This window comes from Phascolarctos cinereus, unplaced genomic scaffold (genome assembly GCF_003287225.1).
Source record: "Phascolarctos cinereus isolate Bilbo 61053 unplaced genomic scaffold, phaCin_HiC Scaffold_3;HRSCAF=262, whole genome shotgun sequence".
Lineage (NCBI taxonomy): Eukaryota > Metazoa > Chordata > Mammalia > Diprotodontia > Phascolarctidae > Phascolarctos > Phascolarctos cinereus.
Genome location: NW_027555736.1, coordinates 54184455 through 54194391, shown reverse-complemented (window position 1 = coordinate 54194391; position 9937 = coordinate 54184455).

Below are 9937 nucleotides of genomic sequence, written 5' to 3'. Positions count from 1 at the left end.
AGCTGTTTGCTGTAGTTAGTACAAACTTCCTAAACTCTCAGTAGCCACAGCATCAGTTCTTTGCCTGTGGAGGGTGCCTGCAAAACAGATGGAACATCCTCTCTACTGTCTCTCCCTCCCTTTACGTATGAAGATCAAGTCCTCATTTCAATAAATAGAGGAGTTAGAAAGGAGGAGGGTTAAGGGTAAGGAGAATGTGTTCTATTCTAGACATGTGAGTTTTAAATGTCATGGGACCTACGTGTGGAGGTGTCCACTCAGCAGCTGGTAAAGTGGAATTAGAGCTGAGGGGGATAATAAGAACAGGAAATATAGATTTTGGGGTCAACTTCACATAGTTTGTCATTAAATCCATGGAATAAGTAAAATTGCTCCGAGTATGGTGAGATAAGAGAAGAAGTCAGAGCCATGGAACACACATGCATAGAAGTTGCAACATGGATGGTGATTCAACCAAGAAGACTGAGAAAGAAAGGTCAGACTGAAAGAAGGAGAAACAGGAGGCAAGTATCATTAAAAAAATTAAGGAGGACAGAATATCTGGGAGATAAGGTGATCGACAATGTCAAAAACTGCAGAGACGTCAAAAGGGAAGGGAATAAGAATTTCTATAGCACCTACTGTGTACCAGGCACTATGCTAAGTGCTTTACCATTATTATCTCATCTTACTCTCACAATAATCCTGCAAGGTAGGTGCTATTATTATCCCCATTTCTTTTACATTTGAGAAAATTGAAGTAAACAGAGGTTAAGTGACTTGCACAGAGTCACACAGCTAATAAGTGTCTAAGGCAGGATTTGAACTCAAGTCTTCCTGACTCCATGCTGAGTGCTCTGTCTACTGTACCACCTAGCTGTCTCTAGGCAAGAAGGATGAGAAATCAGGGGGAAAAAAAAAGAGGGAGAGAGTAACAAAAATAAACTCCTCTAATCCAGTAAAGAACTGAACAAAAAGATGACCAGAACCCAGTGGAGACTGGGAGGGAGTCTGTATTGGGAAAACTAGTATGAGCTATTGTAAATAGATCTTAAACCTTTGAGAGCTTGGGGCGGGGGGGGGGGGGGAAGGAAACACAACAGGGAGATGAGTAAATAGAAGAAAACATCAGACTGGGGGTTACCAAGAGGTAATTCCTGAGGGGGGAAAGTTATTCTACAACATGCATGAGCCGAGCCCCAGAGGAAAAATAAATGGTTCAGCCACAAGACTATAAGACCTTCTGGAAGAAATGAAGCAAGAGATAAAACACGAAAGAGTTCTGAAGGAAAAAACTGGAAGGAGAATAACTTAGAGCAGAAAAGTAGAAACATTATCCAAGTAATAGAGTCCTTGAAAAATAGAATGGAACAATCAGAATTCATCGACTCCAGGAGACAACGAGGTGGATTACAGCAATGGTACTTGGACTAGGTAACTCCCCTGCATGGTGTAATGGACCAAGCACTGTTTAGAATCAAAGGACCTTGTTTTAAGTGGGGACTTGGTGATCTTAGGCAAGTTACTTTACTTTCTGGTTTCATTATTTGTAAAATAAGAGGGTTAGACTGCTTGATAGATAAGGTCCCATCAGCTCTAAACAAAGTCAGAAGAAATTGATAACAATAGGGGCAGCTGGGTGGCACAGTGGATAAAGCACTGGCCCTGAAGTCAGGAGCTACCTGAGTTCAAATCCAGTCTCTGACCAAATACTTGACACTTACCAGCTGTGTGACCCTGGGTAAGTCACTTAACCTCAACTGCCTTAAAAAAGAAAAAGAAAAAAAAAGAGAAATTGATAACGATAGATGACAGAAACATGATCCAAAAATGCATCCATAGCCTAGAATTTAGGGCCAAATAGAATAATGTAAAGTATTACACTTGAGTTCAGAAAATCAAGAGATGTGACTAGAAGATGATCTGGTGATAATGAATTGAAAACTTACTATGAGGCAACTGGTGGAACAGTGGATTGAGCACTGGGCTTTGAGTCAGGAAGATTGGAGTTCAAATCTGGCCCTAGACACTTACTATCTCCATGATTCTAGGCAAGTCACTTAAACTCTATCTGCTTCAGTTTCCTCAACTGTAAAATGGGAAAATAATAGCACCTACCTCACAGGGTTGTTGTGAAGATCAAATGAGATGCTATTTGCACAAGTGTTTAGTAGAGTAGATAGTAGGTGTTTAATAAATGCTAATTCTCTTCCTGTATGAGTAAAAAAAAGCAAGCATTTATGTAATGCTTTATGCATGTTATCTCATTTGATGCTTACAACAACCCTGTGTGGTAGGTGTGATTATTATCCACATTTTATAGGTCAGGAAACTGAATCTTACAGAGTTTAAATACAGTAGAAGGTTCAGGGAATTTAAATCATCACCAGTCTGGAGGCCTGGTGACTATAGGCTAATAATGAATAATTACAATACCCAGCATTTATATATCACTTTCAGGTTTGTAAAGTTCTTCATATATAATCATTATTTCACTTAAGCCTCACAATACCTCTGAGCAAAAGTCAACTAAAGCTAAATTAGAAGAAAAGGTAAACATGAGAAGATGATACTGTATACCATTACAACAGCCTATTTGAAGAAACTGTTGACTCTAGAAAAATTGCAAATGAATTAAAGACATTGATGATTATTTTTGCCACACTTTAGAGAAATTTAGCCAATAGGATGCAATCACCACGAGAAAGCCGAAAGAGCCCAGAAACCTCAGCAAGGAAATATTTGCGCTCTTTGCCAAATGTGGAGCCGTGAGAGTCCATTTTAGAGTCCAAGTAGAGATACAAAGGATCATGGGAGAAGAGGATGGACAAGTAAGAACATCATTTCACAAAATAATGAAAAGACAGTGGATAGAGCACCAGCCCTGGATTCAGAAGGACCTGAGTTCAAATCCAGTCTCATACACATAACACTTTCTAGCTGTGTGACCCTGGGCAAGTCACTTAACCCCATTGCCTAGCCCCCCCATAAAAAATAATGAAAAGGAACATAATAGAAGATGGCGTGTGTATACAGATGGACTATCTGCAAAAAGCTTAGCATGAAGCAGAAATAAGGCGGGTCATCTCAAGTGGGTTTATAGATGAAACTGGTAGAGAAGCAAATAGAAAGAAAATGGAAGAGATCCATCAGCAATTCTACATTGACTCTCATTATTATTGATGATCACTACATTTGGTCCTTAACATCTCTGTACCTAATGTCATGAAGGAGGAAGTAGAAATGTCAGGAAAAGTGGTCAAGTCCTACCAAATACATATGAAGAAATCCGTACAGAAGATGGCACAATTTTTAATACACCGAGGGGTCGATTTTTGATGTATCTCAATGAAGGCAAGAATAGACTAAATCATGGGCAATTAAAAATAATGATAATAGCAGCTGAAATTTTGGATGGTATTTTCATTTGGATGGTATCAAAGAGACAACCAAAAAAGTTATCAATAACCTATGAATCTACTTTCTTATCTCTATAAAATCTTTTCTGAGAATGATCTATGAAAGTATCAAGGGTATCCTTGATGAAAATATGAGAAAGGCAGAGGCAAGCTTTTGCATATGATGCTGTGCACCTCTTCACTGTCACATAATTTATTATGAGTTGTATAGAATAAAAATTCCTATCGTGTTTGTAGATTTAGAAGTATTTAACATGGTAAAGCAAAAGACAACCTTAAAAGGCTTCTCTCTGTCTCTGCTTGTTCCTATAACTGTCAGTCTTACTTTGCTTACATCTGTCTTCAAATAGCATAACAGCTGCTCAGAAATGCTCTCGGGGTTACCATGGACACTGACCCTAGCTGCTTCTATTCCATCTCCCCTCTCCACGTAGCCCATTTTTTCTTCCTTTTCTGAGTTCTTGTCACCTAATATAATCCTGCAAGTAGGCAGAAAGCCCTCCTAGAATCTGACACCATGGTGCTTTCTCCAATGAACCATCGGTACCCCTGCCACACAAGTGTAGGCAACTGAAAACATGCCAGAGAAGCTCCTCTAAGGGTGGAGTCTCTCTCTTCCCATATAAGATCTATTTGCATATATATCATTATATATGTGTATTAATGAGCTTTCACTTATTAAAGAGGACATCTGCAATGATGAGATGATACATTCATTTGAGTAGCATTAAACTAAGTCGCACATTGTCTCATAATAAGACATAATAGGAGACCTAGAGCCTTGGGGAGGGAATATATTTTCTCTTTTTTTTTTGTTTCATTGGTGGTGTTTGTCTCTACATCACAGTAATTTTCTACCTACCCTCCTCCAAACTAACCCTTCTGTTGTGACAAAGAAAATTAATGTACTTAGTAAATTAATTTAGCAAAAATCTAATATAGAGACCATGTCTAACAAAGTATATAATTTTCTGCCCTAGTGATCTCCCCCTTCTCTGCCATGATGGAAGAGGTGTAATTTCATTATCTCTTTTCCAGGTACTCTCCGTTACTCAGAATTCAACTTCATTTCACTGATCTTCTCATTCACATTGCTGTAGTTACTGGGATTGTTGTTTTCTTGGTTCTGCTTATTTTGCTTTAGAATGGTCCACACAAATCTTCCTGTGTTTCTCATAATTCCTCATCTTCATCATTTCTTAGTGGTAATTAAGAAATTATCATTTATCATTAAATTTATAATTAAGAAATTATCACATAATAATCCACTGCGTGCATTTACTCTGGTGTGGTTATTCCCCCATTTGACTGGTGCCATTTTGTCTCCAGTTCTTTGCAACCAAAAAAAGAGCATTGCTATAAACATTTTGTTGTATACTGGACCTTTGTTTCTATCTTTTGACTTCCTTGAGGCATATGTTTATTACTTTTGTTGCTGGAATATGAACATTTTAGTCACTTTTCTTTAGTCACATGATACCAAATCTCTTCAAAGAGATACTTCACAGGGACATTTTAACTCCCACAAGGGAAGGCATGAAGCGTGACTTGGGGCATGAAGAGGGGTTAAAGGTAGAAGGATTGATGGGAAAAGATACATGCAGATCTCAGTTACTAAAGAGACAATGATACAACCAGGTTAAAGCTTCCAAAAGTGACAGGATACTTATATAACCGAGAGCCCATTGGGCCCTAGGTGAGATGTTCTCCAGGGTAAGACAGTAGGAAAAAGGGAATCAATGATCCTGAAAGAACCCTTCTCTGGAAACCGCCTCCAACTTGTTAAGTTCTTATCATTCCTCCTAGCTCAGCATAAGAATGCCTAGTCCCATCTCACCCAACAGGTCAGCTTAGTGTCATGGACAAGAGCCAGGGGTTTTATAGGTAAGAGTGGGATCTCTAGAAGGCATATCTAATTAGTTTCCCACTTCTAATGTCACAGGCAGAGAGCCACCTCTGGAAGGGTGAATAGGAAGGCTTAAGCAGAAAGATTCCAGGCACAGAAAATTCCAAGAAAAAGAAGGGGGCATAAGTTCCAGGCAAGAGAAAGGGAGTGTGTCTGGAACAGAAACAATCTGTCAAAAGAAAGACTAGCCTCTCCTGCTACCCCAATCAGAACACCTTTTAGAACTATCACAGCATTCTTGCTGAAAGTTTGACATTATTAGGCACTAGCTCAGTGTGATGGTTCATAGTATGGCAAAGAGATAGACTAAGGTAACAGAAGGATTTCTGCATCTCCCTACTGCCCAGGCCCCCTCCTCCCCACGCCCACTGTGCTGAGCAGTTTTCCCTTAATTTAGCCATTTTTCCCCTTTGGGATTTTCTTGCTGACCATAGTCCAAAAGAATAGAAGAATTACATGATTATTAGCATTTTATTTGCATATGATTAACATACACCTGGATAAACTGTCCAGTTGATTCTCTTTTTAAAAAAAATGTTATCAATGTTTTTGGTCTTTTCATCATAGTCATTTCTGGGGAACCTTCTACCGCCCACAGACTGAGCCTTCCTTTGTAACAAAGAAAAGCAATTAAGTAAAAAATTAAGTAAAAACACATGCTACCATCGGTGCCTTGACAAACTTTCCTTCTTCCCAAATCCCCTCCCCCCAACCAGAATTAAGTTGGGTATATGGGGCCTTTCATAGCCATATGTACATATACATCATTCTGCTCTAGTAGCCTCCTACCTCTCTACCATGAGGAGTGGGGTACAATATATTTGATTATCTATTCTCCCCTACCATTGCTGGTTTTTCAGTTACTCCAAGTCTGTCCAGTTGATTCTTAAGCAGTTTTCAGGTTACAAATGTCATAAGCATGGCCATTGATGACGGTCTCTGCTTTATTATTCCAGTTATCACCAGAGGGTATTCTACTAAGAGTATCTGGAGAATGGGAGACTTGCCTTGTCTACTAGTCCTTAGGGGGGCCATGATAAGAGTCCCTGGACACTGCTCAGTGGCCTGGATTCCTGGGATGTGTGTTCAGACTCTAGAGAGTTCCTGTCCCATCCTCTTATCCCATTCTCCTCCACTATGCCTCAAGTCAGGACTCCCTGGACACAATGAGACAGGCTCCCCAACTCAGCTTTGTAGAAGCTCTGGTACCCTCACCTGCCTTGGAAGAACTGGACTGGAACCCTGGGTCACCTTTGCTCCAGCATTTTGCTTCCTTCCAAGAGTTGATCACCCACTGCCTAAGGTGCCCATTTTCTTGCCTGCCCAGGAAGGGGCTGAGGTCCCTGCCCAAAGCTGCCAAACCTGTCAGTACTTCCCACATCTTCTCTGTGCCATCTCAGTGCTCTAGCAGGGCCCACCCAGGGAGCCGGGGGCTTTCCCGAAACCCAAAGGTACTAAGGCTGATGGCTCTCGCCTGCCATGATTAATGACTTTCCTCCTAGCTGGGGAGAGGCAGCTAATTAGCTGCAGACTGATTAAAGATGTGGCAGACAAACTCCAGGATTGACGAACTTTCCTTCTTCCCAAATCCCCTCCCCCCAGCCAGAATTAAGTTGGGTATATGGGGCCTTTCATAGCCAGGTCATGGAGAATGGGGCAGAAATGTCACCCCAAGCCATTGCACACATGTTCTGGCACCGAGGTCAATACAAAAGTATGGTAGAATTTCCTCTCTGGGCCCCTCCCTGTTTTCATATCTCTCTTCTTGGTCATTCTCTGACACTTTCTCTGAGCAGAATGCAGCAACTCCCCTAGCAGTCCCTGTGAGCCTCATACTGACCTTGACCTTGAGGAGATTTCCACTTCATACCACGAGATCTTTCTTTCATAAAAGAGAAACTCAGACCAATGAAGGCAAAAGTCACCTAACCCAGATCTTACTTTGTAAAGAGCACTGGATTTGTAATTGGAAAACCTAGCTTTGAGACCTGCCTTGGCCACTTAGTGACTGAAGTACCTTGGGTTAGTCAGTTACCCTCTTCGAGCCTTGGTTTCCTCATCTATAAAAGGAGAATGATAATACTTGCCCTCCCTACCTAGTTGGATTGTAGAGAGGAAAGTGCTCAGTCAACTATAAAATTTTAAATGTGAGTTATTGTTGTCGTCAGCAAAAATAATATTAATCGGGAGCCTTCTCTCTCTCTCTCTCTCTCTCTCTCTCTCTCTCTCTCTCTCTCTCTCTCTCTCTCTCTTTACATATATGTATATATATACACACATATGTGTGTATACATATACATACATGCATACACACACACACACACACACACTGCTCTAGGTGATGTGAGAGATATAACAGAATATAAAACTCCCTTTGTTCACATGGAGCTCATCATCTAGTTGGGGAAAGAGGTCACATACAACTAAAAAAAGTAATTAATAATACAAGGCAGTATAGAGCAAATGCCAAATGAATACTACCAAGCATGGCAGGTAAGACAGCAAAGTGAGAGGTTGTATCTAAGTCCTGTTCTCCTTCAGCACCTCAAGACAGTGAGAAATAAGCTAAAGAACATAAAAAGAACAACAGAGGGAAAAGAAAGAAATCATTACAAGAAAAACCTTACAAACCAGCAGAGATACTGAATAAATGAGAAAGCAAAAAGGGCTTCTGATCCAATGAGAATGCCAAGAGATCTTTCCATGAGAAGAAAATAATATTGTAATAACTATAACTAGAATTCCAGAAAAGAAAAGAAAAAAAGAATGTGACAGTGACAACAACCCCCAAAGTGGTTTCAAAGCTTAGTAAAGGAGCTACAAGAAAAGTTAAGGAACAAAATTAGAGCTCCCAAAGAAAAATTCAAAAAAGGAAACAGATAATTTAGGGGAAAAGCTACAAAATGTTAACAAAGCAATAGACCTCCAGAAAGAGAGAATGGAAGAGATGCAACTCAACAGGACAGACACATTAGTGTAAATATTAGAGAAATATCCAAAGGAAATTGAAAATATATTAGAGATGTCCATAAACCAAATGGATAGAACAGATAATTAGTGCTCTAGGAGGGAGTTACCATTGTGGAGTGGGATGGAAAGTGAGTTTCTCATTGGGTATGAGACTTGAGCTTGGCCTAAATGGGTAGAAATTGGAAAGGTCAAGAAGAAAGGAGAAGATATTTTAGGTTAAAGAAAGAAATGAAAAAAAAACCTATTGAGATAGCCATTTAGAATATTTTGGGAAAGACAGGAAAAAGAGGAGCCGATAGGGAGACAGAATCATAATAAGAGAGGTAACAGAAAAGTCAGGATAATGAACTGTTACAGATGTCAAGAGAGGAGACAGTTTCAAGGGACTGAGATTCAAGAAACATTAGGAGTGAGGAAAAGATCATTGGATCTGGCCATAAGGAGACCACTGGTGACTTTGGAGGGCAATTCCAGCAGAGGGTAGAAGCAAAAACCAGAGGGTTAAGGTGTAAGTGGACAATGAAGTGGAGACAGTAACCCCTATCCATAGTGAGCCATCCTGAGGTGGGAATCCCACTGCCCACTTGGGAAGCCCCACCACGGACTCTCTGCTGGATACATCCAGAGAAAGCTAAAGATGGAGGTCATCCAGTATATTCACTAGGCAGGGAAGAAGTTGAATCTCTCTGAGTTCTAGAATTGCCTGACCCCTTTCTCTGCTGTTCGAAGAAGCAATCTGCCTCACCCCTGGCCAAGATTAGGGGAGCAGGGGAGTATGGAGACTCCAGCTGCAGAACTTGCATTACCTATGAGACTTGAGATGTTCATGGACTTGTCTCTCCTACCACCCCTCCCAACATTTAAAAAAAAATGCACTGCATGGAGCAGTGGGAAGAATGCTAGTTTGGGGTCAGAAGACACAGGCTGAATCTTGGCTCTGTCACTTGATACCCTTGTGACCTTGGGCAAATCAGAGCATCTGAACTTGAATTTCCTTATCTGTAAAATGAATGGGTTGGATTTAGATGACTTGAGCTGTGTTCTCAACCTCAAGCTGATATATCATAGCAAGAGTCAGGATAACTTGGGTTCAAATCTTGCCTCAGATACTTATTAGCTGTGTGATCCTGGGTAAATCACCTAACTTCTCTGTGCCTCAGTTTCCTCATCTACAAAATAAAGGTTGGACTTGATATATTCCAAGGTTTCTTCCAGTTCTGAATATATGATCCTATAATCTATGATAGTCCCTCCTTTGGACTCAGTTAATTAATAGACACTAGGACAAGCACAAGCACAAAGCTAAATAAGGCAGTTTTGAGAGGAACTGTCTGCCTGGAATCCCCGAGGGATGCTAGAGACAGCCAGATGGAAAAGGAGAAAAAAAGATTCCACTAACAGAAAGGGGCATCTTAGGAGGATCAATGGGCAGCAGACCCCAAAGGAAAGGCTGTGGAGTGTATCCCACTTGGAGGACCTGGAAAAATGGGACCCCTTTCCATTGGTTTCCTGACTCAGCAGCACGCTATAGCTCCTTCTCCCTACCCCCACCTTTCCCATGCCAGCAGATAATGTAATTGTCATGGTTATTGAATGGATCAGACTCCACTTTCAGAAATTAAATGATTTCGAGTCCCCAGAGCAACCTTCTCTTCCTGCTATT